This window comes from Meriones unguiculatus, chromosome 2, assembly GCF_030254825.1.
Source record: "Meriones unguiculatus strain TT.TT164.6M chromosome 2, Bangor_MerUng_6.1, whole genome shotgun sequence".
Classification (NCBI taxonomy): Eukaryota; Metazoa; Chordata; class Mammalia; order Rodentia; family Muridae; genus Meriones; species Meriones unguiculatus.
The window spans coordinates 60844199-60863701 of record NC_083350.1 but is presented as its reverse complement, the minus strand read 5'-3'; positions in this window follow the sequence as shown (position 1 = coordinate 60863701).

Sequence of the window (19503 nt, the reverse complement as noted above, 5' to 3'; positions counted from 1 at the left end):
CTCTGCATGTCTGTGAGGGCATTTCTACAGAGGATTATCTGAAGAAGAAGAGCCATCCTCTCAGTGTAGACCAGGATGTAACACAAAGAGTTAAGGGAGAAAGAGCTTATCACCAGCATTTGCCTCTCCTTCCTGGCTGTAGCCAAAGTTTGCTCAAAGTCTCCATGTTTCTACTGTCATGTCTTTCAACCTAATGTTCCAGATTCCCTCCAACTATGAGTCAAAATAAACTTTATTTTTTTTCTGTCAGATTTTTTTTTTGGTCACAGCAATGGAAAATAAAACTAATAAAGTATCTTATTCAAGGCTACAGTTGAGAAATAATTCAATAAAACAGAATATAGACTCCACAAACACACACACACACACATATATATATATATGAGTGTGTGTGTGTGTGTATATATATATATATATATATATATATATATGAGTGTGTGTAATTTTATTTTAATAAGAATGCAAATTAAATTTTAGGGAAAGAACATTTTCTTCACAGAAAAACTGGAACAAATGAATATTTATGTGCTAAGCAAAGTGAACAATGATTCATTCCTTAATCAGATACTAAAATTTTAACCAAAAAATACAGAACATTATTTTACATGTAGTATCTGTAATGTTACTATGTCTAGACCCACCCATAAAAATCTTTACATAGCTATTATGATGAAAATGAAAAGATAATCCCTTGACTAGTACCATATATTACCTTAAATTAAAACTTTTTTATGTCTAGAATACGTAAAAAAGGCTAAAACATAAATTGAAACACAAAGGTATTTGAGTCAAGACTGTTCTATAGATGGTATACTGGTGAAAAATAAGTCATACATATACTTAACTTCATTGGAAATCAAATTTATCTCAAAAATGTTCTCTTTAATTATAACTTATTACAATTTATCCAATTGGTATCCAGGCTATGGCCCCCTCCCTGGTCTACTCTCAATCCCATCCTATGCCTGTCCCCTATGCCTCTCCCTTAGTCCTAGACCACTGATAGGGGAGGTCCTCCTTCCCTTCTTCTATTTGACCCTAGCCTGTCAAGTGTCATAAGGATTTGTTGCATTGTCTTCCTCTTTGGCCTGGCAAGGCTGCACCCCTCAAGGGGAGGTGATCAGAGAGCCTGCTACTGAGTTCATATCAGAGACAGCCCATGCTCTCCTTAGTAGGGTTCCCCCTTAGAGACTGAGTCTTTGGGCTACATCTGAGCTGGCATTTTAGGTCATCTTCATGCATGGTCCTTGGCCGGGGGTATCAGTCACTGCAGGGCTACCAGAGCTCAGTATTTTTTGGCTCTGTTCATCGACTTTTGAAGCTCCTGCCCACTCCAGGTCTTTCTATTTCCCTGTTCTTTATAAAATTCCATGTCCTCTGCCCAAAGTTTGGGTATGAGTCTCAGCCTCTGCTTCTGTACTTCAATCAGTAGACTCTTTCAGAGGCTGACTGTGCCAAGCTCTTGTCCTATTCCCTGTCTTCTCCTGCTTCCAGTGTCTACAGCATTTATTCTTCTCAATGAGGATTGAGCATCTTCCCTAGGGTCTTCCTTGTTGTTTAGCTTCTTTAGGAGTATAGATATTAGTATGTTTATCCAGTATTTTATGGTTAATATTCACTTATGAGTGATATATACCATGTGTGTCTTTATGCTTTTTGGTCACCTCACTCAAGATGATCTTTTATAGTTCCTGCGATTTGCCTGCATATTTCATGATTGTTTTAAGTAGCTGACTAGTATTCCATTGTGTAACGTGCCACAATTTCTCTAATTGAAACAACTAACCTTTCCAAATGTTTCAAGTAACTGGAGAAACTAAGAGTTCACATATGATGCTTGTACAAAATAAATTTGTAGTACTACTTTTGAATACAGCAGAATAAATTCTAAATCATCATTGAGCTCTCATGTCACCTAAGCACACACGTGTAGAAGTATGTTCTAAACAGTGTTGTTTTTAAGCATTCTAAACTGCTTACATCACCTTACATCATCTGAAATGCAGAAAAAAAATGTGGTTCACCAACATAAAAGGAATTAGTTCTTTTTTATGGAGCTTCAAAGATGATGACAGTGGGAAAGGAGGTGGATAGAGGCTAGAGAGAAGGTTCAGTCTGTAAATACTTCCCATACAATTACAGAGCCTGAGTTCTTTCCATAACACTCACATACACATACACACACAAAAAAAATCTGAGCATTGTAGAGTCTGTTTGCAAACCCGATGCTAGGAAGACATAGGCAGAAAATCTCTGGGGCTTTCTGGTAACCCTGTTTCACCTAATATGATAGTTACAGGTTCCCTGAGACAGCCTGTCTCAAAAAGTAAGGAGATTGACTGACACCTGATATCGACGTCTAGCTTTCAGAAGCTCATATATATGCATACAAACACATACACACATGTATGCATACATATGCATGTAACTACGTATATATATGTGTGTGTGTGCACAAATATGTAAAATCATTCAAATATACGTTTCTATTTATACACATGTATATATATTTATTCAATTTATTTAGGTTAAAACAAATTCACATTTATGTATAGTAACAGAAAAAGAAATCAGTGGCTTCCTGGCATGGGAGAATTTGAGCACAGCATCGTGTGGGAGAGACAGGATATTAAGGTCCATGGAGAGACTCATGAATGATGGGTCTTCTATCTTCATTGAGGCAATAGTTTCCTAAGTGTATGCATATTTCAAATATTAAATTTCTACCTTAATATATGCAGCTTATTCTGTTTAAAAAAAAATCAGTGTGCCTCTACTAGAAGCCACTTCTGTGTCTGTCTTGGTGCAGGAACTGGAAGAGAATATATATGAAAAACAAAGATGGCATGCTTTCCAGTTAGCACCACTCTACCTTTCAATATACCCAGTGAGTTGAGAGGATGGTTATGAGGTCAATAAAGGCAGTTTATACAGTGCCATTAGAGATTTGCTATTTTTCTTGTTTTCATCTCAGTTCAGCCCTAGTGGACTAATACCTCCACACTCATTTTTCTTGGCTAGAATAGATACATATTATCTTCTTTAAAGTGCCCACAGAGCCCCAGATCCAGCGTGTTTTGTTTTCTGGATACCTAATATATACTAATGGTTAAAAATATGTTCACAAACCCAATATGCTCTTATGGAAGCAACAATTCTTATTGCCATTTAATGGAATGTGAATTCACAGAGAGCGGTTTCATAATACCTTCAGTGCCCATTTCACTATTCAACAATGCAAGTCACTCCAAAACAAACAAACAAACAAACAAAAAACGGAACCCTGTTTAAGACAAATTAACTTCATGGGCATAAACCATGCTATGCTTTTTCTTCACCATAAAATTAGGCCCAGATCTTATGAGATGTTGAATGAAATGCCATAGTGAAGAATAAAATATGCAACAACTCTAAAGTTCTCTTCTCCATATAAGAATTACAGCCAAGAAATGCAAATCCATAGACAGAAAATGAAATTGTTCTTATGACAAAAACTACTACATACTCCATGGTGTAAGGAGGTTTGTTTTAATCAGTTGGCTATTTTTGTTTTAATCAATTGACCATTAGTGGATAGCTGTGCTTTAGAGGAGAATGGTGCCATATTGAGACTCAAAATCAGTCATGGTCACTAGATGAGAGGATATGTGTGTCTTTACACATTCATATAAACTCCATCTCCAGGAAAATGGCCATTTTCTATTTTAAGATATTGACTCTAATGGGATGGTTATAGAGATACCTGATTTGAAGCCTTAGAGGCATATTTCTATTTGGGACTCATTAAATATACCTCTATAATGGACTTTTTCAGGAGATCTTCATAGGATGGAAATAATCCCAATTTCTATAGTTTTAGCTTGCCAAATATATGCACACATTTCTCCACAGATATATTTTTTACTTTTTATTATTATCATTTATTAAAATTTATCCAATTTTTATTCAGTCTGTGGCCCCCTCCCTCATCTCTTCCCAGTCTCACCATCCCTCCCTTTTCTCCCTCTATGCCCCTCCCCTAGTCCACTGATAGGGGAGGTTCTCCTCCCCTTCCTTCTGACCCTAGCCTATCAGGTCTCATCAGGACTGACTGCATTGTCTTCCTCTGTGGCCTGGCAAGGCTGCACCCCCCCCAGGGGGCAGTGATCAGAGAGCCTATCACTGAGTTCATGTCAGAGACAGCTCTTGCTCTTCTTAGTAGAGACCCCTCTTGGAGATTGAGTCTGTGGGCTACATCTGAGCCAGGCTTTCAGACCCTCCCCAGGCAATTCTCTCTTGGTTGGAGAATCAGTCTTTGCAGGGCCCCCAGGGCTCATTTTTTTTTCTTTTTTTGTGTGTCAACTTTTGAAGCTCTTGCCCCTTCCATGTCTTTCTATCTCTCTCTTCTTTCATAAGATTCCCTTCATTCTGCCCAAAGTTTGCCTATGAGTCTCAGACTCTGCTTCAAAACCTTCATCAGTACAGTCTTTCAGAGGTTGACTGGCAAGCTCCTGCCCTGTTCCCTGTCTTCCCTGCTTCCAATGTCTATGGTATTTGTTCTTCTGAATGAGGATTGAACATATTCCCGGGGTATTCCTTGTTTAGCTTCTTTAGGAGTATAGATATCAGTATGCTTACGCTATATTATATGGCTAATATTCACTCTTGAGTGAGTATATACCATGTGTTTCTTTCTGCTTTTGAGTTACCTCACTCATGATAATCTTTTATAGTTCCTACCATTTGCCTGCAAATTTCATGATTTCCTTGTTTTTAATAGAATATAAACTTGTGCAACCCCTTTAGAAATCAATCCAGTGATTTCTCAGAAAACTGGGAATAGTGCTACCTCAATATCCAGCTATACCACTCCTAGGCATCCATCTAAATATGCTCAAGTATACAACAAGGACGTTTGCTCAACCATGTTCATAGCAGCTCTATTCATAATAGTCAGAAGCTGGAAACAACCTAGATGTCCCTCAACAGAAGAATGGGTACAGAAATTGTGGTACATTTCCATTGATATTTTAATCAGTAATCCCCAATTTATTCTTTCCAGATCCCTGTTTATTATTTTACTCACTGCTTATGAAAGGCTGTCAATCTGTAAGTCCAATCATCTCCCTTTCTAGAAAGAAGAGTAGATGACCAGGAACATGGTATAAACATCTGTCTGAAGGGAGAATTTCTCATCACTGTCTTTTAGAATCACCTCTTTGGTAGATTTAAGACGAAAATAGTTTTTTGTTGTTGTAGTTGTTGTTTGTTTGTTTGTTTTTTGCTTTAGGTGAAAACATCTAATCTGTACACTGGTGGGATTTTTTTTCTGTTTATTTTTGAGAGTGTATTTTACTTATATCATTTCTCTTTTCTTTTTTTCTTCTTCAATGATATCTTATGAACATGCTTTGCTTCAAATCCATGGTCTCTTTTTTTTTCATCAACTATTATTACATGCATGCATGTACTCTCAAATAAAACCTGTTGAGTCCCTGCTATGTTACTTGTATGCATACTTTCAGAGGTGAATTTTCAGCACTGGACTGCCATTTGGTGTGCTCTTTCCTGTGGAGGGCTACCTCTCCCAATCCTAGCTTTAGTCAGTGTCTTTTTTGTTTTGTTTTGTTTTGTTTTGTTTTGTTTTGTTTTGTTTTGTTTTGTTTTGTTTTGTTTTGTTTTGTTTTGTTTTGTGTGTGTGAATGTGAGGTTAAGGTCTAGCACGCTTTTCTCCACAGAGGAAATATTCAATTTGGCATATCCTTTGGTATCCTCCTTGTTCAGCTCACATTTTGAGAGTCATGTTGGTGGGATTTTATGGATGTGGAGTCTGATGTTACCAGGAGGCATACTCTTAATATCCCTGATCCTCTGGCTCTTAGAATCTTTCTGGCCTTCTTCTATGTTGTTTGAGTCTTAGAGAAGTGAGTGTATTCTAGATGTATCCACTGGTGCAATGCTCCAAAACTCTGCATAGTCGTTGGTTGTGATTTTTTTTTTGTAGTGGTCTCTTTTGTAGCAAGGAGATGTTTAGATGTTTCATAGATGAGGGATAAAGACTACATTTATCTATGGCCATAAAGACAGATATACATAGGTTTTGTTAGTTATTAGTAAATGAGTGGTTATAGATTCTCCTCCAATCATCATGACTTCACTAGCACTGAGTAGTTACCTAAGATATGGTGCCTTTGTTAGTGGATGGGTCCTGAGTGCAAATAGAAAAATTTTGGTTATCACCATGTGCTACCACCACACCCAAAGCTTTACTGTGCCATACTGGTTGTTGGTGTGTTTCATAGACATCATAGTTGGGTAGGATTATTGTTATTATTATAGTTCTCTATTTTAGAATATTTCATGGTACCTACTGAAATATACTTCTCAGGTAGGCCGAATTCAGGTTAGTTTCAGATCAAGTGTCTGCAGTCACTCTTTCTGAACTGTATGGTGTCTTCAGCAATAGAGGCATACCACCTACATCTGTGGATTAACCAAGGTCAATAACAACAGGCTGTAAATTTCCCTGTCCAAAATTTCAAAGATCTCCTATTTACATTCTCCTGTTTGAATTTTGTTGTTGTTGTTTGCTTTTGCTTTTTGTTTTGCTTTTCTTTCACTGCAGTGTTGTCAACCTAGATAAGAAAAGTTCATTAAAATTTATGTTTATATTTGTACACTGAATTTTAGGTTTTAAGAGGTATTTTGGAAATTAATAATATGATGTTGTATGGTTATTTCAGCCATCCATATTGTTATTTTTAACTATCTGCCTTCTCCTGTTTTTACCTACCTATTTTCCCTAAGCAGCCTTACTTCCTTCATTTTCACTATCAAATAATCTGTATCCTGCTATTCTCCTTTACCCTCCTCTCACCTTTTCCTGTTCTAACATTTTCCCTATTCATAAGGTACTCCCTTTTCACATTTATCCTATCAGATTTGCGGAGTTTCCCCCTTTCTGTGTTAACTAATCATTACAAGTCCCCTGTCATGTGGTCTTTAGGTACGGCTGAATGATATGAAGTATAAAGACTAAAAATATTACTCAGAGGTTAGGATCGCCTGCTAATTTTCCAGAGGAGCCTGGTTCAGCTCACAACACAGACACTGAACAGCTCTTAAGAACATGTAACTGGGGGCAGAGCCAAGATGGCGACTAGCACCACAGTTTCTGAGTGGTGGGATACCTGATCTTCTGAGTTGGTAAATGGAAGGACCCCTAACCCAGGAAAACCACGGTGAGGCTTTCTGAACAACAGGGAACATTGCAGGAGGTGAAAACTTTGGTCTCAGGTCACCCGGGGACTTGTTTGGGGAAGGAGAGAAACGATCCTTTGTTCTTGCGGCACTCCCTTCCCCCAGACCTCCTTCCTCCTCAGAACAGTGGCACAGTGGACTCATCTTTCTCAGCACAGACCTAACTGCCTAGGGTCTACAGCTGCTGAGACAGAGCCCCAAGCACTTTAGCAGCAGACAAAAGCCAGCAGTACGTGTCCCGGAGTCCCAGATTTGCCCAGCAGCTGCACCATCCTCCCAGGGCACAAATCTCCTAGACACCATACTATCTCCTCAGGATCACCGTCACTGACTTTATGGTCCACCCAATCCCACAGTGACAGAGAATACGCTATATACTCACCAAAACCAGGCAGAAACGTCATACAACCTGGGCACACCAGGCGCTGGGCATCCCGAGCTTGGAGAGCATAGTGAAGAGACCCCAGGACTTCCCAGAAAGCATTGGGACTACCAACCAAGTCTCCAGTTACAGCGGGACTTGGCAGCGGAGAAGCACTGAACTGGCGGGCCACCACAGCCCTCCAGTTTAAGACTAACCAGGGCCAAACCAGAGAACAGAGAGCCTGATTACCCCATCCCTGCTGAAGTGACCACCCTGAAATCTCCAGCTGCAACAAGACCTCAGAACCTGGCAGTGACAGCAGCACAGAACTGGTGGAGCACATCAAAGAAGCAGGGCCAAACCAGAGAGCAGAGAGCCACGGATACCATGATCTCTGCCAAGAGACCTGCCAGTAAGTGAGTGCACCCTTGAGAATCTGCAGTTCCCCAGATCCTGGGTCCTGCTAAATCAGAAGCCAGGCATCGAACCACCCTCCCACCCACATACCCTCTTTGGGAAACAGAGGGGCACTAGGGACATTGAAGTTCCTGCCCTGTGGGCCTGATTGAGGAGTTAAGACAGTTAATGCCAGAAATTGCACTGTGATCATCATTAGCGCCTGCGACATATACAGTGCAGAGCCCCTCCCATACACTCAAGGGTTCAACATTAGCCATCACTCTGTCCCTCAAGAAACACGTCCACGCACACTCACACACACAGACACACACGCACGCGCGCGCGTACACACACACACACTTGCATTTGCCCCGTTTGCGCCTGCGTACTTTCCTACCACAGGTACAGCTAGTCCTCAGCACACGCTGAGAGTGCTCAGCTTCCTGAAGAACTCTCCAGATACCAGAGAGAGACAGCACCAGTCTGATCTGCAGAATCCAAAAACAAACAGGGAAGGTTTCAGATAAGCCAATTGCCAGGTGTAGGCAAAGAACACTTCCAACATAAATCAGGACATCATGACTTCCCCAGCAAACCCCAAAATCGATGGATACTCCAATTCAGCAGAAGCACAGGAAAATGATTTTAAAGCCATGCTTGCCCAATTATTTGAGGCCCATAAGGAGGAAATGAACAAGTCTTTCAAAGAGATGGCCAGTCAATTGGAGGCAAAGAAAGAAGAAATAGACAATATCCTTAAAGAAACACAGGCAAACATAGCCAAACAAATAGATACACAAGTAGAGGAAAAATTAGTGGCATATAAGAAGGAAATGAAAAAAGAAATAGAGGCCATCGTAGAGAGACAGGAATCCAAATTCAAACACATAAAAGAAATGGTGCAAGGCATGAAAACAGAATTAGAATCAATAAAGAAAACACAAAATGAGAAAACCCTTGAGCTGGAGAACTTGGAGAAAAGATCAGGAACCACAAAAGTAAGCATCACCAACAGAATACAAGAGATGGAAGAGAGAATCTCTGGAGCTGAAGACATACTTGCAGAAATGGATACTTCTCTCAAAGAAAAAGTAAAATCAGAAAAGTTCCAATCACAAAATAGCCAAGAAATCAAGGATGCTATAAAAAGACAAAATCTAAGAATAATAGGAATTCACGAACAAGAAGAATCCAGACTCCAAGGTCCAGAAAATGTTTTCAAGAAAATCATAGAAGAAAATTTTCCCAACTTAAAGAAAGAGATGTCCATAAATATACAAGAGGCCTACAGAACTCCAAATAGACTAGACCAGAAAAGAAACACATCATGTCACATCATAGTCAAAACACTAAATCTACAGAACAAAGAAAAGATATTAAAAGCAGCAAGGGAAAAAAGGCCAAGTAACATATGAAGGTAGACCTATCAGAATCACACTGGACTTCTCATCAGAAACTATGAAAGCCAGAAGGGCCTGGACAAGTATCATGGAGACTCTAAGAGATCACAAATGTCAACCCAGACTACTATACCCTGCAAAGCTTTCAATCAATATAGATGAAGAAAACAAAATATTCCATGACAAAACTAAATTTACACAATATCTACACAGCAAAGCATCCCTACAGAAGATACTAGAAGGAAAACTCCAATCCAATGAAAACAAATTCACCCAAGAAAACAGGGCATACAGATAATATCCCAACAAAAATGAAAAGAAAACAAGCAATGAAACAGGGTTAGATCATCGACTCCATTACAAAAGGAACTAACATGCATTGGTCACTATTATCTATCAATATCAATGGACTCAACTCACCAATAAAAAGACACAGGCTAACAGAATGGTTAAGGAAACAGGATCCAACATTCTTTTGCATCCAAGAAACACACCTATGCAACAAAGATAAACACTACCTCAGAGTAAAGGGCTGGAAAAATGTTTTTCAAACAAATGGTTCCAGAAAACAAGCTGGAGTAGCCATTCTAATATCTAATAAAATAGACTTTCAACCCAAGTTAATAAAAAAAGATAAGGAGGGCCACTATATTCTCATCAAAGGAAAAATCCACCAAGAGGACATCACAATCTTGAATATCTATGCCCCCAATACAAGAGCACCAACTTTTGTAAATGAAACATTATTAAAGCTTAAATCATACATTGATCCTAATACCTTAATAGTGGGAGACTTCAACACTCCACTCTCACCAAGGGACAGATCAACTAGAGAGACACCAAACAGGGAAATAAAAGCACTCACAGAATCCCTAAATCAAATGGACCTAATAGACGTCTACAGAAAGTTTCACCCAAACTCAAAAGAGTACACCTTCTTTTCAGCACCACATGGAACCTTTTCCAAAATAGACCATATAGTGGGTCACAAAGCAAGCCTCAACAGATACAAAAGGATTGAAATAATCCCTTGTATACTATCTAACCACCATGGACTAAAGCTCGACCTCAACAACAACAGAAACAACAAAAAGCCGACACACATGCACATGGAAACTGAACAACTTACTACTCAATGACAGCTCGGTTAAGGAAGAAATAAAGAAAGAAATTAAAGACTTCCTAGAATTCAATGAAAAGGAAGGCACAACATACCCAAATTTATGGGACACATTGAAAGCAGTGCTCAGAAGAAAATTTATAGCACTAAGTGCCTGCAAGAAGAAATTCGTAACATCACATACAAACAACTTAATGGCCCAACTGAAAACCCTAGAAAAAAAAGAAGCAGATACACCCAAGAGGAGCAGACGGCTGGAAATAATCAAACTAAGGGCTGAAATCAATCAACTAGAAACAAATAAAACTATCCAAAGAATCAATGAAACAAAAAGCTGGTTCTTTGAGAAAATCAACAAGATAGACAAACCCTTAGCCAAACTAACTAAAAAGCAGAGAGAAACTATCCAGATCAGCAAAATCAAAAATGAAAATGGGGACATAACCACAGACACTGAGGAAATCCAAACAATTATTAGGTCATACTACAAAAGCCTATATGCCACAAAATTTGAAAATCTAAATGAAATGGATAATTTTCTTGACAGATTCCATCTACCAAAACTAAGTCAAGATCAGGTAGAAAGACTGAATAGCCCTATATCTCCCAAGGAAATTGAAGCAGTCATTAACAGTCTCCCCTTCAAAAAAAGCCCTGGACCAGGTGGCTTCAGCACAGAATTCTACAAGACCTTCAAGGAAGTGTTAACTCCAATTCTCCTCAAGCTATTCCACAAAATAGAAACAGAAGGAACACTACCAAACTCATTCTATGAAGCCACAGTCACCTTAATACCTAAACCACACAAAGACCCAACAAAAAAAAGAGAACTTCAGGCCTATCTCTCTTATGAACATTGACGTAAAAATACTCAATAAAATACTTGCAAACCGAATCCAAGAACATATCAAAGATATCATCCACCATGACCAAGTAGTCTTCATCCCAGGCATGCAAGGGTGGTTCAACATACGGAAATCCATCAATGTAATCCACTACATAAACAAACTGAAGGAGAAAAACCACATGATCATCTCCTTAGATGCTGAAAAAGCATTTGACAAAGTCCAACACCCATTCATGTTTAAAGTCTTGGAGAGATCAGGGATACAAGGCACATACCTAAAGATAGTAAAGGCAATATACAGCAAGCCTATAGCTAACATCAAACTCAATGGAGAGAAACTTAAATCAATCCCACTGAAATCAGGGACAAGACAAGGCTGTCCATTGTCCCCATATCTCTTCAACATAGTACTTGAAGTCCTAGCCAGAGCAATAAGACAACTAAAGGAGATCAAGGGGATACAAATCGGGAAGGAAGAGGTCAAAGTGTCACTATTTGCAGATGATATGATAGTATATATGTGTGACCCCAAAAATTCAACCAGAGAACTCCTTCAGCTGATAAACACCTTCAGCAAAGTGGCAGGATACAAAATCAACTCAAAAAAATCAGAAGCCCTCTTATATACCAAAGACAAAAAGGCTGAGAAAGAAATTAGGGAAATAATACCCTTCACAATAGTCACTAATAACATAAAGTACCTTGGTGTGACGTTAACCAAGCAAGTGAAAGACCTGTTTGAGAAAAACTTCAAGTCTCTGAAGAAAGAAATCGAAGAAGATATCAGAAGATGGAAAGATCTCCTGTGCTCATGGATTGGTAGGATTAACATTGTGAAAATGGCCATCCTGCCAAAAGCAATCTACAGATTCAATGCAATTCCCATCAAAATACCAACTCAATTTTTACAGACCTTGAAAAAACGATTCTCAGCTTCATATGGAGAAACAAAAAACCCAGAATCTCCAAAATTATCCTGTACAACAACAGATCATCTGGAGGTATCTCCATCCCTGATCTAAAGCTGTACTACAGGGCAACAGTAATAAAAACTGCATGGTATTGGCATAGAAACAGAAAGGAGGATCAATGGAACTGCATAGAAGACCCAGAAATAAATCCACACACCTATGAATACTCGATATTTGACAAAGAAGCCAAATCCATTCAATGGAAAAAAGACAGTATCTTCAACAAATGGTGCTGGACCAACTGGATGTCTACATGCAGAAAAATGAAAATAAAACCATATTTATCACCCTGCAAAAAACTAAAGTCAAAGTGGATCAAGGACCTCAACATAAAACCAGATACCCTAAATCAAGTGGAAAAAAAAGTGGGGAACAACCTAGAACTCATTGGCACAGGAGACAACTTTCTGAACAGAACACCAACAGCACAGGCTCTAAGAGCAACAATCAATAAATGGGACCTCATGAAACTGAAAAGTTTCTGTAAAGCAAAGGACACAGTCATCAAAACAAAATGACTGCCTACAGATTGGGAAAGAATCTTCACTAACCCTTTATCTGACTGAGGACTAATATCCAGTATATACAAAGAACTAAAGAAGCTGAAAAGCAGCAAACCAAGTAATCCAATTAAAAAATGGGGAACAGAGCTAAACAGAGAATTCTTGACAGAGGAATATCGAATGGCAGAAAAACACTTAAAGAAATGCTCATCCTCATTAGCCATCAGGGAAATGCAAATCAAAACGACCTTGAGATATCACCTTACACCCATCAGAATGGCCAAGATGAAAAACTCAAGGGATAACACATGCTGGAGAGGTTGCGGAGAAAGGGGAACCCTCCTCCACTCCTGGTGGAAATGTAAACTGGTACAACCACTCTGGAAAGCTATCTGGCGCTTTCTAAGACAATTAGGAATAGTGCTTCCTCAAGACCCAGCTATACCACTGCTAGGTATATACTCAAAGTTTGCTCAAGTACACAAAAGGGATACTTGCTCAACCATGTTTATAGCAGCTTTATTTGTAATAGCCAGAACCTGGAAACAACCCAGATGTTCATCAACGGAGGAATGGGTACAGAAATTGTGGTATTTTTACACAATGGAATACTACTCAGCAATCAAAAAGGAGGAAATCATGAAATTTGCAGGCAAATGGTGGAATCTAGAAAAGATCATTCTGAGTGAAATATCCCAGAAGGAGAAAGACAAACATGGGATATACTCACTTATGTAGACCTATAAGATATGATAAACATAATAAAATCTATACACCTAAAAAAGATAATCAATTGAGCAGACATGGGGTAAGATGATCAATCCTCGTTTAGAAAGACAGATGGGATGTGCATTGAATGTATGACAGGAGTCTACTGAGCGCATCTGAAAGACTCTAACTAGCAGTGTTTTCAAAGCAAAGACTCATGACCAAACCTTTGGCAGAGTACAGGGAATCATAAGAAAGAAGGGGAGTTAGTCTGATGGGGAAAGGATAGGAGCTCCACAAGGACCAAATATATCTGGGCACAGGGTCTTTTCTGAGACTGACATTCAACCAAGGACCATGTATGGATATAACCTAGAACCTCCACTCAGATGTAGCCTGTGGTAGCTCAGTAACCAATTGGTTTCCCAAAGTGAGTGGAACAAGGACTATTTCTAACAGGAACTCAATGACTGGCTCTTTGGTCTCCCCACCCCCGAAGGGAGGAGCAGTCCTGTTAGGCCACAGAGGAGGGCTTTGCAGCCAGTCCTGAAGATACCTGATAAAACAGGATCAGATGAATGGGGAGGAGGTCCCCCCTATCAGTGGACTTGGAAAGGGGCATGGTGGAGATGAGGGAGGGAGGGAGGGACTGGGAGGGAATGAGGGATCGGGACACGGCTGGGATACAGAGTTAATAAAATGTAACTGATAAAAAAATATAATTAAAAAAATAAATAAATAAATTAAAAAAAGAACATGTAACTGCAGCTACGGAGGATCTTATATCTTCTTCTGGCCTCTTGGGTCACTGTATGCACACAGTAAAAGCACAGTCTAGCAGCCACACATATATACACATAAATACACAAATGAAAACATAAAAATAAAAAAGAAAACAAATGAAGCCAGATGGATTTTCTCTTAGTTCATGGACCATTTACTATGGTGTGAGGTTTACTGAAAACATGTAATGTTTTTATAGAAAGTGGGCTGTATGCATGAAGACTTTTATGGGGGGGGTGGCGTGTGAAGAGTGAAACAAGACTTGCTTGCTCACTATACTGTGGGTTGATCGCTAAATGTATTCTATTGTCTCAACGCTTGTTGAAATTAGAAAAGTTATTCTCAAAACCACATCATTCCCTCCAGATGTTAGTTAGTATTTTCCAAAACCTGCCAAGAAGAAAGAAATCTGAGAGTGTTAGTCTTAGAACACCTTTTAGTGGTTTTTACTCTGCTCAATCAGGGACTGAAATAATTATTTTCTCACAACTAAGGTGGAGCTTCCGGGATAGAGGTGGTCTAATTATACCAAATACTATCTCTATCCCATGGCCTTACATTTGAGTCACTCCTTAGAAATGTACATATCTTTGCAGTAAAGGCTCAATAAGTTCATTTCTGTAACTGATAGTTAAAATAATTTATATTTAATGGAGACTTTTTAAACATTTAAATTAGATTATCTGAAACACAGATTTCAAGAATTAAACAAAACTTATTCTAAACACTGCAAGGTAGATGAAATACATCAAAAGAAAAAAAACTATCACAATTTAGAAGCAGGCACCAGTTAATTTTGTCAAACAGAGTAAGTGTTCAAATGAACAAAGAAAAGAAGCTTGATTTTATAGACAACAGAGACCTGAAGGAAAAAAATCAAACTATTTAAATTACAAATGTTTTTTCAAAGAAATTGTGGTTAGAGACAGAGCTAAATATCTCAAAAGGGTCATTTTGAAGAAGCCTGATAATAAATTTCTCTGTCTGCCTCAATCCATGCAGCCAAAGCTAATTTGTGATTTGACATTAACCACTCAGTCATTTTCCTATTCTTCTGTCCCGATTGCTGACTCTCAGACAGTAATATTGAGTGATTGTTCCACTTTGGGGTTGTTTCTCTGCATTTTTTTAGGTCCATGAGCAGCACTTTACATGGGCCCTTAGGTTCTGTACTCAAGTCCTCAGGCCAGACAGCATAGGCTCTTACCACAGTCAGCCTGTCAGCTTTCTCCTTATAAACACTAACTTAAGTGTACATATGGAAATTATAGTATCTACAATATAACTTTTCTCTACTTTTCTTTGACTAGCTGGAAACATAATAATTAAAACTTCAAATATCATGAATAATTTCTGGTATTCTTGTTCTTGTCTTTCCACCCCTCTTCCACGTTGTTCTCTGAGCCATCAATATAGGATCTGTGATGTGGACATTTCTGCTGGGCCTGACCTCCCCACTGTCCATTGACCTCTGCATTGTATCTAATTGTGTTTTCCTGTGATGGTCTCCATTTGCTGTATAGAAAGGCTTTTTGATGAGGAGTGGTAGCTCTACCTATCTGTAGGTAAAAGATAAGATTTATAAGATAGTAAGGAATTATACTGGAATTAGCAAAGTGATGGAATTAGATTATTTTCTAAGATCCATGACCAGATTCTGGAACCTGGCAAGGTTTCCAGTACAAGGCATGATTACTTTTTCTGTTAGCCATGATTTCTTGAAGGGGTCAGATATACAACTGATTTGCACCTTGGTAGCATTGAAGTATTTTTTTTTGATAGTTTTAGTTTTAGTTTTCTGTTTATTACAGTTCATTCACTTTGTATCTCAGTTGTAGCCCCTTTCTTTGTCCCTTCTCAATTTCACCCTCTCTCCCTCTTCTTCTCCAATGTACCTTCTCCAGTCCACTGATAGGGGAGGTCCTCCTCCCCTTCCATTTGACCCTAGCCTATTCAGGTATCATCAAGACTGGCTGCATTGTCTTCCTCTGTGGCCTGGTAAGCTGTTCCCCACTCAGGGGGATGTGATCAAAGAGCCAGCCCCTGAGTTCATGTTAGAGACAGCCCCTGTTTCCCTTCCAAGGGAACCTACTTGGAAACTCAGCTGCCATAGGCTACATCTGTGCAGGGGTTCTAGGTTATCTCCATGCAAGGTCCTTGCTGAGACTCATAGGCAAACTTTGGACAGAGTGCAGGGAATCTTATGAAACAAGAGGAAGATAGAAAGACCTGAAGGGGATAGGAGTTCCACAAGGTGACAAACAGAACCAAAAATTCTGGGCTCAGGCATCTTTTATATTTCACCCTCAAATCTGTTTTGAGTTTTAGATTGGTCTATTTAGAACTGCTTTGGGATTATAGCAGAAAAGAATGGCTTGTCTCAGACAGGTGAAGGAAGTAAACAAAACAACTCAAGACCTGAAGATAGAATTGGAAAAATTAAAGAAAACACAAATGGAAGAAATAATGGAAAGGAAGAATCTAGGGAAGAAAACAGGAACTACAGAGGTAAGCATAACCAACAGACTAAAAGAGATGGAAGAAAGAATCTCAGGTGTAGAAGATACAATGGAAGAAATCGATGTATCTGTCAAAGAAAATGTTAAATCCGAAAAATTCCAGACACAGACCATCCAAGAAATGCAAGACAATATGAAAAGACAAAACCTAAGAATAATAGGTATAGAGGAAAAAGAAGACTCCCTTCTCCAAGGCCCAGAAAATATTTTCAACAAAATCATTGAAGAAAATTTCCCCAAGCTAAAGGAGAGGCCAATTAGAATACATGAAGCCTACAGAACACCCAACAAATTTGACCAGAAAAGAAAATCCTCCCGCCACATAATAATCAAAACAGTAAGTATACAGAACAAAGAAAAAATACTAAAAGCTGCAAGGGAAAAAGGCCAAGTAACATATAATGGCAAACCCATTAGAATCACACCTGACTTTTCAACAGAGACTATGAAAGCCAGAAGGGCCTGGACGGATATCATGCAGACCCTAAGAGAACACAGATGTCAGCCCAGGCTACTATACCCTGCAAAACTCTCAGTCCTCATAGATGGAGAAAACAAGATATTCAATGACAAAAACAAATTTCAACAATACCTACAAACAAATCCAGCATTACAGAAGACACTGGAAGGGAAAATACAACCCAAGAAAGCTAGCTACATTCAAGAAAACACAGGAAATAAATAACCTCACTTCAGTAAAACAAAAAGCAACCAAGCACACAACCTGATGACCACAGCCAACATCAAAATCAAGAGATCTAACAGCCACTGGTCATTAATCTCTCTCAACATCAATGGACTCAACTCTCCAATAAAAAGACACAGATTAACAGAATGGATACGTAAACAAAACCCAGCAATCTGTTGCATACAAGAAACACACCTAAGACACAAAGATAGACATTACCTGAGGGTAAAGGGTTGGAAGACGACTTTCCAAGCAAACAGACCCAAGAAGCAAGCAGGAGTAGCCATTCTAATATCTGATAAAATAGACTTTCAACCAAAATTAATCAAAAGAGATGGGGAAGGACACTTCATACTCATCAAGGGAAAATTCCACCAGGAAGACATCACAATCCTGAACATCTATGCCCCAAATACAAGGGCACCCACATTTGTGAAAGAAACATTGATAAAATTTAAAGCACATATAGATCCACACACATTAATAGTGGGAGACTTCAACACCCCACTCTCAACAAAGGACAGGTCAACCAAACAGAAATTAAACAAAGAAACAATGTCTCTGACAGAGGTCATGAATCAAATGGACCTAACAGACATTTACAGAACTTTACACCCAAACACAAAAGAATTTACCTTCTTCTCAGCACCTCATGGAACCTTCTCCAAAATAGACCACATACTGGGTCACAAAGCGAGCCTCAACAGATACAAGAAGATTGAAATAATCCCATGTATCTTGTCTGATCACCATGGAATAAAGCTGGACCTCAACAATAACAGAAATAACAAAAAGCCTACACACACATGGAAACTGAACAACTTGTTACTAAATGACAGCTGGGTCAGGGAAGAAATAAAGAAAGAAATTAAAGTCTTTCTAGAAATCAATGAAAATGAAGACACAACATACCCGAACTTGTGGGACACAATGAAAGCAGTGCTAAGAGGAAAGTTCATAGCACTAAGTGCCTTCAAGAAGAAATTTGAGACAGCTCATTCAAGCACCCTAATGGCTCACTTAAAAACCCTAGAAAAAGACGAAGCAGACACACCAAGAAGGAGTAGATGGCTGGAAATAATCAAACTCAGGGCTGAAATCAATCAATTGGAAACAAATAAAACAATTCAAAGAATCAATGAAACCAAGAGCTGGTTCTTTGAGAAAATCAACAAGATCGACAAACCCTTAGCCAGGCTAACTAAAAGGCAGAGAGACACCACCCAAATCAACAAAATCAGAAATGAAAAGGGGGATATAACTACAGACACTGAGGAAATCCAAACAATCATTAGGACTTACTTCAAAAGTCTATATGCCACAAAATTTGAAAATCTAAATGAAATGGACAATTTTCTTGATCGATTTGACTTACCAAAGCTGAACCAGGACCAGGTAAATCAACTAAATTGTCCTATATCCCCCAAAGAAATAGAAGCGGTCATCAAAAATCTCCCATCCAAAAAAAGCCCAGGACCAGATGGCTTCAGCGCAGAATTCTACCAGACCTTCAAAGAAGAGCTAACACCAATTCTCTCCAAACTATTCCACAAAATAGAAACAGAAGGAATATTACCAAATTCATTCTATGAAGCCACAGTCACCTTGGTACCTAAACCTCACAAAGACTCAACAAAGAAAGAGAATTTCCGGCCAATCTCCCTTATGAACATTGATGCAAAAATACTTAATAAAATACTTGCAAACCGAATCCAAGAACACATCAAAGATATTATCCACTATGACCAAGTAGGCTTCATCCCAGGTATGCAGGGGTGGTTCAATATACGGAAATCCATCAATGTGATCCACCATATTAACAAACTGAAAGAAAAAAACCACATGATAATCTCCCTAGATGCTGAAAAAGCCTTTAACAAAATCCAACATCCATTCATGTTCAAAGTATTGGAGAGATCAGGGATACAAGGCACATATCTAAACATAGTAAAGGCGATATAC